Raw genomic sequence first — 18,191 nt, forward strand, 5'->3', positions numbered from 1 at the left:
CTACCAGTAACAAAGGCTCTCTAAGCAGTAGATGTGGCCATTGTTATTCTTGCATGCTGTGACAGATGAATTAAGGAAAATTTTTTGAACACTTAAAAATCTTCTGGTTTCTTGGGGCTCCTGGGTGGCTCAGTTGGTTAAGCGTCCGACTCTTGCTTGCAGCTCAGGTCGTGATCTCACAGTTTGTGAGTTCACACCCCACATCGGGGTCTGTGCTGACAGTGTTGAGCCTGCGTGGGATTCTCTCTCTCTCTCTGTCTCTCTCCCTCTATCTCTGCCTCCCCCCACTCTCTCTCTCTCTCTCTCTCTGTCTCTCTCAAAAATGAATAAGTAAACTTAAAATCATTTGGTTTCTTATTTGATAGGAAAAGACTGGGAGTTATAAAAGTTCTTAAGCTCAGGTGATGATAACCGGTACAAACGGATGAAGACTTTTGGTATAGAACGCCATGCTCTTGCTATTGTACCACACCATTTTCCCTGTGGCAGAGAGTAATGCTTGGGAGACGCAGAGAAGAAGGGCTTCTAGGTTTCCCAGGAGGCTGCATTCACTGATAAATAGGCAAAGACAGGAGGACTTCCTGGAGGAGGTGGCTCTTCAGCAGGGCTTTTAAAAATGGGAACACTTAGAGATGCAAAAAGGCAGAGGACAGGCTTTTCAAGTGGTAGAATGTGATTCGGGCCACAGTCACTCAAGAGCTCGGGGCACCTTCCAGCAGCCAGCAGAGATATAGCCGACAGGGCTATGGATGAGCTGGCCCTCTGTTAAGGTCACACTATCCTCCCATAGAGCGGGATCGCGGCGGCTAAGCCCAGGAAACCAGCTTGCAAAGGTCTCCTAATATACGTACACTTAGGTATGTTGCCAGGCCCCTACATTCCTTTGGTGGAAAACAGTATATTATATCGGATGACATCACTGAGACCGGATTTCGCAGGGTAGAACTTTCCTACCAGGAAAGAATTAGGGAAAACTTACAATACCTTACGGAGGAGTGTGCAAGACTTGAGCCTGTGGGTTTGTATGTTTTGTCTTTTTTTTTGAAAACAGGAGGTAGATTTTAAAATTCATACCTTTCCTGGCAAAGGCACTTAGGTTGCCCTCAAGCCTTCAGGGCCCCAGTGTCGTCAGTTTCCAACAAAGCAAAACTCGAGCATGTATTCTTTGCTCCTGCTTCATTCATTCCTACTGGTCAGATGACAATTCAAGTGCAATTTCGTGTCAGTTTTCAACTTAACCAAAACAGTATTGGAAGCTTCTTAAATATCTTTTCAAAAGCCCCTAGTTAATATAGGCCTTGTATCTTTTATTACATCTGAGAAAGAAAACTGCCCAGAAAAGGTCAGGGTTGTTTGTTTGTTTGTTTGTTTTTTCCCCTCTGTGGGCTGACCCTTGCGATTAAATAAAGAATTTATCTACGTTCACGACTTGAGAAAAGGGCCTGCGTACTGTGAGTTGTGATCAGACTTTGAACTGTGAATCATCAGCACGTACTGACAGGGAAACTGATATCTGAGGAAAGTGCGAAAGTAATACCACACGGGATTTTTCATATGTAAATACATATATGAAACAGACATCAAAGGAAAGCCATTGTTTCCGCAAGCAGACACGGTCTCATGTGCTCTGGCCATGTGACAGTGGGACAGCAAGTCCCCTACTTCCCCTATGCCCCTGGCTTTTTGAGAAAGGAGCTACGGGTGAGGACCCTGTCCTGGTGTTCTCACTGTGGGTCAGTAACTCCCCTGCCCCTTAAGGCAGAGAGGGGCTGGTCTCACTGAGTCCTCAGCTGGGGGTCTCTGAATCCAGGACTAATCACCTCTAAGGCCACGTCTGTGAACTCCCGCCCCTTTTAGTACTTAGCACCCGCTATTATTGCCAAATTATCCGGGGCTCACTTGTCAGGCGACTCGGACATTCAGTGTGCCTATCTCATTTCATTCCTTCCCTGGTGCCCCCAGGTGCCACTTTACGGGACGAGACAGACAGGATCAGGCCCAGGGAAAGGCTGGCTGGCTGCACTCTAAGGTCTGACCCATGACAAGTTTCCTTTCGTTATTCACTATGGTAAAGATCCCCTTCAAAGTCAGGTTCATTTCGCCTTCATGCAGAAATTGCATTGCACTTAAGTATTCACGAGGATCATAAACTGACCGCCTCTTGGCAAATTTCAATATGAAATTTCCGTCGTTGTCAAAGAGACCAAAGAAACCTGACAAACAAGTTACGCATCGCTACCCACTCCTGTGTGACCCAGGGAGGCTTTCAACCTCTCTGGGCGTTGGATTTCCAGGGCTTATCTAATTAGATGATCTCTGATCACTTGCTTCCCGGTCTAATGAGCCGGTTCCAAACATCATGAAAGCATATGTCCCATGCCACCATCAAATGGTTTTAAGCTGGTTACCTTCGTTATCAGGTATCACAGACCATAGCAACGTCCCCTCTGTGGACCGCAGGGAAAGATCAGCAGGCAAGGCTGTAGGTGAGCTGGACCCTGCCCCTGTCCAGCCCCTTTTGCCTCCAGCCTTCGGCCACACAGGACCACGCAGGCTCCCAGCATGCCTGCTCTCCTTCCCTCTGGGCCTCGTCCAGCATTGCTCTTGGCCTGGCAGCCTCCCCCAGCTCCCTTTCCTCTGCACTTGGCCAGTCCCTTACTGCTGCTTCAGGATCAGCTGGGCCATCCTTCCTCTGTCTTCCCCTGACCCCAACCCAGAGCAGGCGACCCCATTATGGATCCCTCCTGTGCCATCTCCAACGGGTTATGATCGAGTCCTTCATTAGTCTAGAAGTTCTTGACGATAGGGACCGGATCTCATTCTTCCCTCACGGTGACTGCAACGCCCGGGACACTACCTGGCTTATTGTCACCATGCAACAAACGTGTGGAAAAAATGAGTGACTGAAACACTAGCATGCTACCTATGGCAACTCCTGTGGCCAGGCGCTATGCTTTTTTGCTTTTTTTCAATGTTTATTTATTTTTTGAGAGAGAGACGGAGAGTGAGTAGGGGAGCGGCAGAGAGGGAGGGAGACACAGAATCCAAAGCAGGCTGCAGGCCCTGAGCTGTGAGCACAGAGCCCAACGCAGGGCTCGAACTCACAAACTGTGAGATCATGACCTGAGCCGAAGTTGGACGCTTCACCGACTGAGCCACCCAGGTGCCCCTATGCTATCCGTCTTGAACAAACCCCCTCACCATTAGTCACTGTGGAAGAACTTCCAGAAGACATCTCCTCAAACAACAGCCACAACAACTCTATGTCCAAAGGCTGCCCCTAATAGCACAAGGGCTAGTTTCCCTTATTTAATTCTCACTCCTGCCTTTTTGTGTTATCTGAGACAGTATGTCTCAAGCCAGGAGGGGTAAGGAATTTTCTCGTGTCTAGAGCTCTATGGCTTGTGTTACAGAACCAGGCTGGCGGAAAAACCGAGTGACCCTCGGAGATCTTGGTGGATCGGAGATTTATTTAACACCGGTGGGCCCAGAGGAGACTGTTTCTCCAAAGATCTGAGCCCCGAATGCGAACAGAAGGCTAATTTATAGTTGTAAGCCTCCATATTTGTGGGAGGGAGGGTTTCAAGTGTGCAGCCAACAAAGGAAGAAGAACCTGGAGGAAGGGTCTCTAAGCTAGAGGCCAGAGTTTGTTTTAGCCCCATCGGCCATCTTTGGCGTAGTTTGTTCACTTCTCCAACACTTGAGGCTCTGAATGCATCTCTAATTTCAGGAGTGGGAATGTGCCAATGCAGAAAAAAATGATCTGCTATTAAATCACAGGCATGCTGACTTTTGCAAGTGTTACTAACTCCTGTAGTGGGCAGCCTGCATGGGTGGCAAAGGAAAAATTCTAGTTACACAGTGAGATGACTCCTGGTTTGGCCACTGATGAGGGAGCATGAGGCAGGCTGAAAGGCAAAGCACAAGCTAGCACCCCCCCTCCCCCAGGTGGGACAAGTATGATATGCCTTGGATACTCCCGCTACCCAGAAACAAGAAAGGACAAAAAACCAAAAAACCAAAAAAATCAAATGGTTAAACTAGTAAGAGTTTCCATCAGTTTACCAGAAAAAGGCAATCCCATCAACGGCCTGAAGTCCAGGAACTCCCTACTGTCTTTGCTAGAGGGAAAAACAACCTTAGCTTGACAAGAGCTAGGCCTCCAGTAACCATGTGAAAGTCTCTTTGGAAACACCTTCTTGACTTTAATTTCCCCGACTCCGTAAAATGGTCAACCCCTACACTTATAGTGCAGCTCTTCCTACCCATGGGTCCTGTCCCCGGGCTTTACTAAAATCACCTTCTTGCACCAAAGATGTCTTCAAGAATTCTCTCTTGGTCGTCGGCTCTGGCGCCCAGGAACCGGCCATCACTCCCAAAATTCATCAGCCACCACTTTACTGTCCTCTGAAATCCATTTATTCACCCACTTCACTGTCTCCTGGTGTCACATAGGTGACCATGAGTGGGCATTATCCTGGGAAGTCAGATACAACAGGAAGCAAATCGGAAGAAACTTCTGTCCTCATGGCATTTCCATGCTAGTGAGGAAAGGACAGCCGATGGGAGGAAATGAAATGGGTTCACACTCAGGAGAGGCATCAGGAGGGAAGTAACACTGCAGGGAGCCAGAAGTTGCTGAGAGAGGGAGCCATGAGGTTGTTTGGTGTGGGGGATGAGCTTAGGAATTCCCTGGGTTTGCACCGATGGGTCAACAAGGCGTAAAATGTTAGAAAGCCATAGGATGCTGACATCCAAGTTTGGGTAAACAAGATTAGGTAAATAGGCATAGACAGGGCGGGGCAAAGTCCCCAATAGACAACAAAGGTAAATGAAATAAACAAGATTAGGTATTCAGGGTGGAAATGCCCCCCCAATTAGTACAATAGCAGAAAGCTGCTCTCACAGGAAGGAAGGACAAAATTAGGTAAACGGGTAAACAGGGCTATAGACTGAAGTAGGGTGACATTGCCCCAAGGGGAGCTAATTAGCAAAAAAAAGGTGCCTCGTTGACCCTGAGGTAGCAAGCTCTGTCTTTCTTGTCCCATAGGCTGGTTTAGGTAAAAAGAGGTGGTGCCTCACATCTGCTGTAAACAACATTCTGCCAGGTGCCAGGATTTTGTTTTGTATTAACCCAAACTCCTAACACTGCATATCTTCAAAACCCCTTTCCCTCACACCAGGGAGTTCATGTTCACAGTTTCATTGTCTCTTTGTGCACATCCATCATCATGTTTGGAAGCATTCTGATCCTAATAAAAACGGGGCAAAGACCCTTAATTGAGGCTCTTGTCTTCTCCCGGACATTAGCCTCTCTCGCATTCTAATCCTGCATCCCAGTCTCTTGCTGGCCAAGAAAGAACTCTAGACCCGGAGTCTGCGACAGTCTGGGAAGAGCTGTCCGGCAAAGGGAGAAGCAGGACAGAGGCCCTGAGACACAGCATGCCTAGAACATTCCTGGTATGACAGGAGGAGAGCCCAGAGCGGCTGGATAGGAATGAGGATGGGGAGATGAATGGAAGGAAAGGCAGGAGATTGCTAGCGGGAGGCCAGATTGTGCAATCTTTAGACCAAGGCAGGGATTTGGCTATTCTGTTAAGTGAAATGGAGAGCTACTGGAAAGTTTTGAGAAATCGGAGTTGATTTGCATTTTAATAGGTTCACTCAAACTTCGGAATTAACTATAGACTGAAGACGCAAAGAAGATTGGAAAGAGATTCTGGGAGGTTTCGGAAATACTCTAAAGAGAGGCAGTGGCTGGAGCAAGGTGCTAGCAGTGAGGTGTTGGGATGTGGTTAGATTCTGGATATGGTTTGAAGGTAGAAGGTGATGTGGTTTGAAGTATTGGGGTTCGGAGCTGATGGCCAAGAAAGAATTCTTGAGATGTCCTCAATGCAAAAAGGTAGTTTTATTAAGGCACAGGGACACAAATTGTGGGCAGAAAGAGCCGCACAGGGGTTGTGACGGGTGACTGATTATATACCTTCAGGTTGGGAGGGAGTTAGAGACAGCGTAAATCTCTGAGGAATTTTGGAAGCAAAGTTTCCAGGACCTTGAGGGGGCTAGCTATTATTAGGAAAAAGCCTTATTACTGTCTAGTAAAACCTCAGTCATGACAACCTTCAGATATAGATCAGTGGGCCATATGCTTAGAATATGATTGCCAACATATGTGTTGAGGATGTAGAGATAAAGGAAGTTTCCAAAGGAATTTTTAGATGTTAAAGTAGGCTTACAGGATCCTGGGTGGTTGGGATAATGTTAAGCTAAGATTCCCTTTTGCCCCTAGCAAAGGGTCCTCATGGAGACAGCGAAGTTCCTACAGGAATGTCACTCTACCTGTTGCAAGGACTTGTTAATGAGCTGTAGGCAGGAAGGAAATTTCATTTTTTATTTGCCTTTGTTTCCCCGCATCAGACGGGACAGAATTCGTGGATCAATCGGATATAGGATGCAAAGGAAGTAAGGAGTCAATGCTAATTAGCTCCCCTTGGGGCAATGTCACCCTACTTCAGTCTATAGCCCTGTTTACCCATTTACCTAATGCAAAGTCAACCTTCGACTCAGTTGCTATTAACTGAGATGCAAAATGTTACAGGAGTGGCAGGTGGTGGAGGGAAGTGACAGGGCAGAGGACGGAAATTGGGAAGTAGGATGTGGACACAAATCTGAGAAGTGTACTAGACAATCAGGTAAGCAAGTGAGTAGACAAGTCTGGAACACAGAGTCTTCCCCCGTCTCGCCACCAAAACACCCCTCCCTCAAACAGCTGGCTTGGTTGGGCCAATGCCCTTGAGATGGGTGAGTCTTAGCAGGGCGGGCAGGAGGCAGGCTGATATTTTCATGATGACTTTTGACTTCCAGTAGTGATACTCAATCCAGCTCCAAATCCTTAGCCTTTAGAGGAGGAAACCACACTCTGCTAAGGTTAAAACACCTATAAAAGCAGCACTTGGCTATTACAGAGAAAGAGCGAAAACAGCTTGAATGTGAACCGATGGGCACACGCAACATCATGGCGGGGGGGAGGGGGGTTGACACTTGATGCGGGTCAGAGGGGGAGAAGTACTCAATCTCAGGAAACTGAGAGGGGCAGGGTCCTGCAGAAACACCAGGCATGATCTGTCGGTCAGTTTGCTGTGTTCTGAGCTGTAGTGCTCACAAGCTGTGAGACGTAGAGTCGATTGTTTAGCCCTGTTTTGTTGTTGTTTCGCTTCCTGCTTTGAAAATTACACTTATGTTTCAAGACGACGTGGATCAAGTCAGTCCCTAATTTCCTTGACAGGTTATGAACATACACATCACATTTTCCATTAGCTTGACACCGGGTAGCTGTCTCTGGTAGAGCAGAGGAAGTTAATGGGATGCTACCCAGAAGCCCGTGTAGTCAAGCAGCCATCATCACCGAGCCAATAGTCCCCGCCCTTGATATATGACCATTTCAAGAAAAGAAGAAAGTACTGACTTCTCTGTTTGGTGAGGAGTTTCCCTTCTCAAGTCCGAGTCTACTTTCTCATTTAAAAAAATTTTTTTAACATTTATTTCTTTTTGAGACACAGATTGAGACAAAGCGTGAGCAGGGGGAGGGACAGAGAGAGGAGACACAGAATCCAAAACAGGCTCCAGGCTCTGAGCTGTCAGCACAGACCCCAATGCGGGGCTCAAACCCACCAACTGTGAGATCGTGACCTGAGCCCAAGTCGGACGCTCAACCGACTGAGCCACCCAGACGCCCCTACTTTCTCATTTCAAATAAATGTTCACTTCACTTCTGAAACTTTTGTCATTTTTGTTCTTTTTCTTAAAGACACTCCATGTCTGCCCCCAGTGACCTTTGGAAACATCGTGAGTTTGCCAATGTGGTAGCTGATTAATGATATTAAAAGATGTTTTCAAGATTTTTGTGGTGCCTGTCATCATCATCCCTTAATGTAGTATTCTGGGGTGTTTTTCTTCCTTCTTTTAATTAGAAGTTGCTTTTAAAAGATGGATTAGTTTTCTATTACTGCCATAACAAATTAGCACAAACAAAGGGGCTTTAAACAATACACATTTATTATCATATAGTTCTGCAGTCCGGAGGTCCGAATTGTGTCACCATGGGCTAAAATCAAGCCTTCAGCAGGGCTGTGTTTCTTTGAAGAGCCTCTAGGGGAGACTCCGTTTTCCTGTTTTTATGGGTTGAATTGTGTCTGCCTCCATGACCAAAAAAGACCAGAACCCAAAACAGAAACAAAAGACAAAAAACAAAAATTGGTATATTGAAGTCCTCGGTACCCATACCTCAGAATGTGACCTTATTTGGGAACAGAATCTTAGCAGATGATTGAGTTAAGATGAAGGCATTGGATGGGCCCTAATCCAATATGCCTGTGTCCTTATAAAAGGGAGAACTGTGGGCACAGACACACAGGGAAAACAGGACTGGGGATACGCAGCCACAAGCCAGGCAACTCTCAAAGGCTGGGAGGCAGAGCTGGAACAGATCCTTCAGATCTTTTCTGGCTCTAGAGGACGTCTGCATTCTTTGGCTGGTGCTCCTTCCTCCATGTTCAAAGCCAGGCATGTTGTATCTCTCTGACCCTTCTTCCATAGTCATATCTCCCTCTGTCCACAGCCAGGAAAGGGTTTCCAAGACCCTTTAAAAACTCATGCCATTATGTTGGGCCCATGTGGATAATCCAAGATAACCTCTTCTTGGGACTCTTAAATTAATCCCGTCTGCAAGTCTCTTTAGTCATTTAAGGTAGCATAGTCAGAGGTTCGGGGAATTAGGGCACTGGCCTCTGTGGGTGGAGGTGGGGCATTATTCTGCCTACCACGAAGAATATTGGTTTCTAAAGTGGTATAGTAAAATAGATTAAAACATATTTTTCTCTGTAGGAGTTTGCGGAAAGTAGAAGTCGGGCATTGGGGAATGGGTGAGTGGGATGTTGATTAACAGAGGGGGTGCGAGGAAGGGCAGAGGAATGGTAGACCTGGGCAGAAGCCGTGATGGCACAAACAAATACCCAGGTGTAGTGAACGGCTACAATATAACTTCAGAGCGAGAGCCCTGGCTCAGTCCTCCTCTGCCAGGTGTAGCTATGTGTCTCTGAGACTATCACATCCTCTCTGCACTGCAGGGTTTTTTTGTTCATAATCAAGAGTCATCTACTTTGCAGAGCTATAATTGTGGAGCAAATGGGGTCCTAAGAGATGGACATTTGTGAGGTATGTCTTAGGCGGAAGGCGTTATATGTGTCACGCTCAATAAACTATAAAGCTCTCTACCAACGATAATATTATTACGTCCTGATCCCCATGGGGGTGTGAAAGGAGAAGAGAGACACTCAGAAATGTACAAACTCCTCCTTTCACAAGCTTGCTTAGAAATGTACAAGCTCCTCCTTTCACAAGCTTCCTAGTTATAGGATGAATACCCATTCTAGGAAAAAAAGGGAGAAGAGAAAGGGTATTAAAACCCACTGAAACCCACCACGGGCCAGACCCTATAGGAACACCTTGTCCATACTTTCACATCTACTTTTCATACTAGCCAACTATTGAGGAAGGAAGGAAGCCAAGACCTAGAGCATGCGGCCCTGGGTTCCTATCCAGGCTGTCTGATTCCCAAACCCTTTGCACTTCACTACGTGAGCACCTAGGATAATTTCCTCATCTCAGGGTCAAGAGCAAAGCTAGAAGAGAAAGACCCAAAGAACTACCTTGTCTGATAAAAACGGACTGTGAGCTCTTTACCTAGGGAACCAGGAAGGTGCTTGTTGCAATGCTCATTATTGGATCATGAGTACTTTGAAGATAGAGTATAATGCCATATAAGTGACAAATTCCCATATTCAACATTTCCACAGTGTTCCTACAGGATTAGAGGCCCCGATCTTTTCAGATAACACATCTTCCCACCACAACAAAAAGAACACCGTCTGAAACATTTGCTCAAACCAAAACAACTTTCAAGGACAATGTAGATATTCTTCTGATGAATGCATATTTTTCCCTATTTCTTTAATAATTAAAAGGAAGTTTCTAAGCTTGGGCAAGACCTGTATAAGGCGGTGGAAATGTACCTCATTAAAATTCTGTTGGGGCAGTTCCATTTTCTCTGTTGCAAAACAAAGTATTAAATGTAAGTGCAAGCAATACATCTTCTTGGTGATATTGTTGTATCTTTTCTTTCTTTAAAATTAAGGTGATTATTTGCTTATGAAGCAATTTGTTTCTGCGGTCGATCAACCATGGTCTTCATAGCTTTGCAACCCAAACCATTTAATAACATTTACAAGGGCTTATGCATTTTAGCTGAGACACAGATAGTCTCAATTCTTTCTCTTCATGAATTATTCTGGTCTCTCAATATGCTTAGATGTCTCCAGTAAACAATTTCTTCTTAACTCCTCTGGTTGCATTGTTTGTGTTCTGAAAGGCAGCCCAAATAAGCTCTCCTTCTTCTCTTCATTTCATTACTCACCTCCTTCCACTCCCTTTCACACACATCCCTGCCACGTGCCCCTCTGAAATCACTTCTGGACACTCCATCTCTCTCTTAAGAGTGCTCCCTCGGGGCGCCTGGGTGGCTCAGTCGGTTGAGCTTCCAACTCCGGCTCAGGTCACGATCTCCAGGTCTGTGAGTTTGAGTCCCGCATCGGGCTCTGTGCTGACAGCTTGCAGCCTGGAGCCTGCTTCGGATTCTGTGTCTCCCTCTCTCTCTGACCCTCCCCTGTTCATGCTCTGTCTCTCTCTGTCTCAAAAATAAACATTAAAAAATAAAAATAAAAAAAAGAGTGCTCCCTCTAGGTCACTCATTTTGTGGAGCCTCTTTTTAAACAAGATAGTGTTATGGGTTGCTATCTACATACAATCTATCACCAAGTTACCCCAATTTTCCATCTAAATATTTCTTTAACCCCACACCTACTTCCTCCTTCCCGCCACTACCATAATTTCTCCTTCAAACAGTTGCAATGGCCTTCTCATCCATCTTCCTTTTTCCCATTATCATCTTCCCCAATTTATCCCCACACAGTTCCCCAACTTATTGTCTAACACAGAAATCTGGCTAACATCATTCAGCTGTTGCTCAACCGGTCACTCATAGAGTAATTTTTTAAAAACTTTAAAATTTTTTGGAAACTTAATGGATTCTGTGAAGGAGTCCCTCTGGGGATAGGGAAAAATCAGGGTTTGAGGGTGGCAAGTAGGGGCCGCTGATTCTCCACGTGTCCATGATATTGGGCCCTTTTCCCTTTTTAAGTTGAAAAACCCTCTTTTTGTTTGTCTGTTTTGTGACTTCATTCTAAGATTTCACTAATAGAAATAGTTACAAGGGTTAGAACAGTTTGAAAACCCGACTTACAGGCTAAAGCACATACCCTCAGTGGCCCAGATCCTCCCTGCATCCTGGCCACTCTCTGACTTGTTCACCCACTGTCCACTGGTAACACTCATGGAATAGGTAATGATTCCCTAGGTATTCTGTGTTGTTTGGTGCCTCTTTGTTCATGCTGTTCCCTAGCTCTCTGCTCTTTCCTCCACTTCTCAATCTTTATGGAATTATCAGCTCAAGGGCATCCCTTCCAGGGAGGCTTACCGAGAGTCTTAGGCTGTGTAACTATATTGGTGTTTGATTCTTCGGTTCTGCTTGGTAGCATGTTTTATAATTTTTGATTAGATGCTGGACATGACGTATCAAAATTTTTACATGTTCTAAAATGTGTTTTATTCCTTCTATGATGGGTCCGTTTGGTTTTAGAATATAGATAGAAAAAGAGCACATTACTCAGTTTTAGATTTGTTAGGGCTGGTCTGTTTCTGCTTTCTGTGATTTCAACTGAGAGCCTTGACGTGCTCTATCTTAACAGACTTTAAACTGTACCTCTGTCTTCCCAGCACCTTGCAGCTGGTAAAATATCTGCTGAATACTTTATTGTCTCGATTTTTATCTTCTGTAGGGTTTCCTGAAAATTTACACTGAACAGTTTAGGAGTTGGCTAAAACCTTTATAGAGGATTGCACAAAGATACGCGGGCTCATTTTCCTGGGGATCCCTCCTTTCCTTGATTTCGCCCATCAAGATTCAGCTCCTTGGACAGCCCTGGATCCAGCCTCTCTCTCCTGAGTCTAGTAGGACTGCAAATTTCCTGCTGGCATTCTTCCCCTGCACTGTGAATGAACAAGTACCTTCAAGGATGAATAGAACTCACTTCATCATGTTTACCTTGTCTCAGGGACCATTGGGTTTTGAGTCCCGTTGCCTTGGTTGCTCTCAATGTTTTCCAGTAGCAGTCATAATTTTATATATTCCGCATAGTTTTTATAATTGTTTTCGGTAGGAAAGCTACGTAGTACAAGCTACTTCATCATGATCAGAGCAAGAAGTGTGTGTGTGTAGTGTTGCCCTGCATCACTTAATATATTAATTCATAGTACCATATCAGTTGATATATACTGCATATATCACATCACTCCCGGCTATAGGCATAAAACAAGCCATTGGAGTGTATATACAAAAACATGAGAGAAAAATAAGACTAGTTATTAGAATTAGAAGTCAGTGAGTTCAAAGCTTTTCAAAAACGTTCCCTAACACAAAACAGGACTGGCCTCGATGCCAATGTCAGAACTGAGCCAATAGGTAGAAGAGAACCCCTACCCCAAATATTTGAACTGGTGCCAGATCAATACACATTGTCGTTTCTTCAAGGTGGTAGAGATTCTAATTTGTTTAGCACATTTTTGTAGTTTATTTGGCCCATATTTTCTTTATTTTATTTTTGACAATGAATGCCCTTTAAGCTTTCAATTTCCTCTTTACATCGCGGAAAATGAGTTTCATGTGCTATTTTGGCAAAACTTCAAATGCTGAGGAAAATAAAAGTAACTTGTGTTTCTTAGCTCTTCACTTTATAAATCTTCACTATACATCATTCAGGTATATTATATTATCGTGACAGCATTATGTCTTTATAAAATCAAGTTGATTTTCATCCAGAATCTTCTATTACATATTAAAACTCTAGTTTACTTCCCATGAAATTCTTCAGAATTTACTAAACCTGTTGAGCTTGATCATATTGGTGGTTGAGAAACAAGGAAAGATACCAAGAAGGTCCATCAAATCTCAAACCATGAACCCAGGGCCCTAGACATATTTCCATTATGGAAATTAATTATTAATAAAACATACACCCCTCCCAAATAAAAAAAAAACAAAGAGAAAGACACATTACACTAATATCTTGCATGATATTTTTCTGAGGTGCAGTTGTTCAACTTCTCACTGAAGTGACAAAAATTCTCTACCATTGTCCAAGATAAAGAGAACATCATTTAATTAGTATATGTGTTCCTCTTTTCAATAATTTTCCTGCTGTATCTTGCAAATAAGATCATAATCTGAGTCAGACTTGTTATTTGTTTTTGGTGTTTTCCTAAAAAAAAAAAAAACAAAAAACGAAGGATGGAGAAGGGTAGGGGTTCAGGTAATGATACAAAGGTTAGAAAGCAAGAGTTGAACTGCCATGAATTTTTCTGATAATTACCCAACATACAATAGAAACTCCAAAATCAAACAGCTTTACCCATAGGAGGGGAAACTATGAAGTTTAAAAGATATTTTATGTGTAACTGACAGAAACTTCCAGGAAGAGAACATCATTGACGTGACCAAATTATGTTCTTTATAATTGAAGTGAAAAGTTATTTAAGAAAAAAGGGTAAGCAACTTTATATTCTCATTTCTTGGATGCTCTGGTCTCTTGCACAAAGCCCAAAGATACATTAGAGTAGAAGTCTTTTTCTTTCTTTTCTTTCTTTCTTTCTTTCTTTCTTTCTTTCTTTCCTTTCTTTCTTTCTTTCCTTTCTTTCTTTCTTTCTTTAAATAAACTTAAAAATGTATTCTGTCAGCAGTAGACAGTGCCCATTTAAAGACAGAGAGAGAGAGAACTGGGAAAAATTAGATTATGGTAATTACTTATTGTTTATTTGCTTACATATTACTTGTGCCTTTCTAAAATTGTCACTGTGTCCTGCTCCTTGCCATTTCAGCCTTCCTCTGAGTCCCCTCCCAGACACATTTCGTGGCTGTGGAGATAATGAGTATCTTCTTTTCCCACCTGGTTTCCTAGCAAAATGAACCTATTCTCCACCCGTAAATGGTTTCTTGCCCATCTTTCCAAACTGCATAGAATCGGAAAACTCACCTAAGCCCTAGTGACTCTGGTTTGTCTTGAGTGTTCTTTCAATTAGGCAGTTTGCTCTATCCAAAAAAAGATACTGTGAAAAATGTGTTTGGCATCACATTTGCCTTAATTTCCAAATGAAGTGACAAAATTTAAAAATGTGTCATTGTCCTATCGAAGGAACTAGGATATGGAACAAGAGAATTTACTAAAAACATCGGCAGGACAGAGCATCGAGCATTCTAGAGCATCCAACCCAGGACTTGAGCACGTAAGGCCCCAACAGTCATGGGTGCGAGGGGACGGAAGTCTGAGTAAGCGCAGTCTGTGATGCCAGGGGGTGGTGTGGTGCCACGGCAATGTCAGGGCCACTGAGGACTGTCAAACGGGCTGCAGGGCCAAGGTCAGACTCACCTGAGGTCACGGAGCTGGCGAGTACACGTTCCCGCCCACTGAGGTTTCTGTTTCCGGGGGGTGCAGGGGCAAGGCTTGAGCATCGCGTCCAAAGAATCTGAATTTGAATCTCTGGGTCATAACTTTCCATCTTTATGATCTGGGCAAGTTATGTAAACTCCCTGAGCTTCACTTGTCTGTAAGAATAAAGATAATATTACCTCTTCTCCATATTTCTGTGAAGTCGAAGTAAAATTCTGTAACTAATTTGTGCATGAATAAATACGTAAATGGATAGATCCAGAAAACAAAGGTCTTTGTACATTGTCTATGAGACATAATAGTAGCTAGCTAGCACTCTGGAAATTTTACTAGCTACCTTACAAGATAATCTCGTTGACTCTTCATAACTGACCTCAGGAGGCATCTCTGTTATTCGTCGCGTTTTAACAGATAAGGCCTGCATTGCCCCGATGAGAAGGCAGAGACACTAAGACATAACGTAGCTCATTCACACAGCTTCCACGTGGTAGAGGCCGAATTGGAATCCCATGCCACATGGGTCCCACAATGCCGCACCGCCTCCCTTCCCCAGGGGTCTGGTCCAGACTGATGCGGTGGCCTGACGGGGCTGTGGCTCTCAGGTGCTGCATAGCCAAAGGTGAGTCAGGTAGACTAGCTGAAGCTTAGTGAATTCACCTGCAGAAAGTAGAACGTGGTAACATCTATCTCATGAGATGCCGAGAGTCCGTTGCAATCACGGGCATAAAATGCTTAACAAGGCGCCTTATTGTTTCATGCTCAATAAAAGTTAGATTAGTGAGAGCGTCCATAATAGGCATTCAGTAAAAGGCCGTGATCAACAGCAATAATGATCACGGCCTTTTACTGAATGCCTATTATGGACGCTCTCACTAATCTAACTTATACTACACCTTAAGAGATACTCTTAAGAGTCTTTAAGAGATACTCCTCCAGGTTGCCCTACACCATTCTAAAAAGTTTGGGGAAAAAAGGGAAATTTTGAAAAACTGGATACAATCAAGCATGGCACACAAGTACACAGTTTCTAATATGAGTTTTAAGTAGTGAGGGTGTTTGTGCAAGTGGTGATATATGATGAGAATTTGCAGGAAAGATTAGCATATATATGTCTTGACTTCTAACTTTATCCGAAATGATTTTTTTTAATGTTTATTTATTTTTGAGAGAGAGATGGAGCATGAGTAGGGGAGGGGAAGAGAGAAAGGGAGGCACAGAATCCAAAGCAGGCTCCAGGCTCCGAGCTGTGAGCCCAGTGTCCGACATGGGGCTTGAACTCACAGACTGCAAGATCATGACCTGAGCCGAAGTCGGACGCCTAACCCACTGAGCACCTTATCCAGAATGATTTTAAGATACTTCATGTTAATATGTAAGCAATACACAATATGTGTATATGCTCATTGTGAAATAGCCGAACAATATAGAAATATCTGGAATCACAGGTGACCATTTTCCTTAAGCCCGCCTTCCTTCCAGTCCCTTCCCTGAGATAAGCACCATTCATCATAGAGTATATGATTAGGCGTAATTTGGGGGAAAAGTGGAACACTGTTCTTTACAACCGTAAAAAAGAATTTGCAAGATAACTTTAAAAATGATTACTCAAGTGTAGCTAGCTAATTTTTCCAGACACCATGACATTCAGCTTCCGAGTGAGTGAAAGAAACACTGTCAGAGATTTCATTTTTCTCAAGGATGTACCAAAAAAGGTTACACGAGAGTTTCTCATTAAAATAATTCCCGAGCTTTCAAGAAGCCCTCTCTACAATTCAGACTTAATCAGGATTGTTTCAAACGAACCCCCCTTCAGAGTTGCTCAAGTGAGGACCAGAGCGAAATGTCAAGATAAAATCAATGACAATCAAGGCCGGAACCTCGCTTTCAGTTTGCTGGAGTCACGCTGGTCTCCCTAACGTTGCGGAGAGAATCTACTTCATAAAGTCGGTAGGGGTTATACCCAGAGAGCAAAGGGCAGAGTATCCTTGGTGGGTGGACTAGAAACGAGAAGACAGGCAGCTGGCAGGAAGGAATTTTCCACCCCACTCACCTTTTTCTTCTCCTTCTCTAGTGACAAGAGACCCTATAATACAGAATATAGACTTTGTTGGCAAATTAGGCACTGGAGTTATGCTCTAAGAAGCAAGCCCTGTTAGCGGGAGAAAGGCTTATTGTTATTTTAGAACTGCAACACTGAGGACAGTAAAAGACCTGCTAAGAACGGATGATGACCCTTTCTTCAAGGATCCAGCACCAAAACCAACATGACACGAGAACATTCAGATCCCTATCAGGCTGGAGCGGAGATGCTCAAGGGGAGAGCCAAGAAACAGACGAGACTGAAATAAACGGAGGTGCTGGAGAAGGAGAAGAGAGGTGAGGAGAGGAGGGAGAACCCAAGTACAGACAGGAATCCTGAGACAAGGAAAGAAACCTGTGCTCCATCATCTGGACTCGGAGTCTCTGGGCAGGGAGTCGGTTTTCTCTCACGCATAGACCTGGCCTGTGTGCCTTCGCAGATGCTGCAGGGTATCAGTGAGGAGCTGGATGGATACAATCACGCTACAAGCAGACAATGCATGCTGCAGTGTGACCTCTGAACTGATAAAGAAGGAACATGCAGCGCTGTCCATGGTAAAATAATAACGTAGTAGTTCTCAACGGGAAGGAGTGGGAGGAAAGTTTGGAAGTATTAAAAAAGCAGGCAGAGGCGCCTGGGTGGCTCCGTCGGTTAAGCGCCCGACTCTTGGTTTCAGCTCAGGTCATGATCTCACAGCTTCGTGGGTTCAAGCCCCACGTCGGGCTCAGTGCTGGCAGCACGGAGCCTGCTTGGAATTCTCTCTCTCCCTCTCTAGCTGCCCTTCCCCAATCGTGCTGTCTCTCTCTCAAAAATAGATAAATAAACTTAAAAAAAAAAGCAGGCAAATCGACAATCATTTGGACAAATCGTAGCTCTTTGATGATGGTTTATATTGAACAAGATACTCGATATAAAAAAAATAAATAAACTGTTTAAGATACAGAACCCACGGCACAAATAAAAGGCGAGTGTATTGTTTATAGTCAGTATCAGATAAATATAAACCATGTCATACCGTGGACATAAATTTTGTCTCTTTCCTCCCAGGGATAAGGTTGGGGCATTTGTCGAGACACAGTATGTGCAGAAAAGTATCATGATAGCAGGTTTACTCTGGAAAACAGTACGATCCAGCAATTACGCTACTAGGTATTTACCCAAAGGATACAAAAACACTAATTTGAAGAGATACATGCACCCCCATGTTTACAGCAATATTATCAACAGTAGCCAAATCATGGAAAGAGCGAAATTGTCCAACAACGGATGAATGGATAAAGAAGTATGATCTATATATGCGTATACGTATATGTGTATAGGTATATACATATATAAACGAATACCTATGTATATACATGTATATATATACATGTATATAATGGAATATTAGTCAGCCATAAAAAAGAATGCCATCTTGCCATTTGCAATGACGTAGACAGACTAGAGCATATAATGCTAAGTGAACTAAGTCAGAGAAAGACAAATACATGATTTCA

Source organism: Lynx rufus, unplaced genomic scaffold (assembly GCF_022079265.1).
Source record: "Lynx rufus isolate CCGP_SWC_20201006 ecotype Redwood Valley unplaced genomic scaffold, mLynRuf1.p SCAF_12, whole genome shotgun sequence".
NCBI lineage: Eukaryota > Metazoa > Chordata > Mammalia > Carnivora > Felidae > Lynx > Lynx rufus.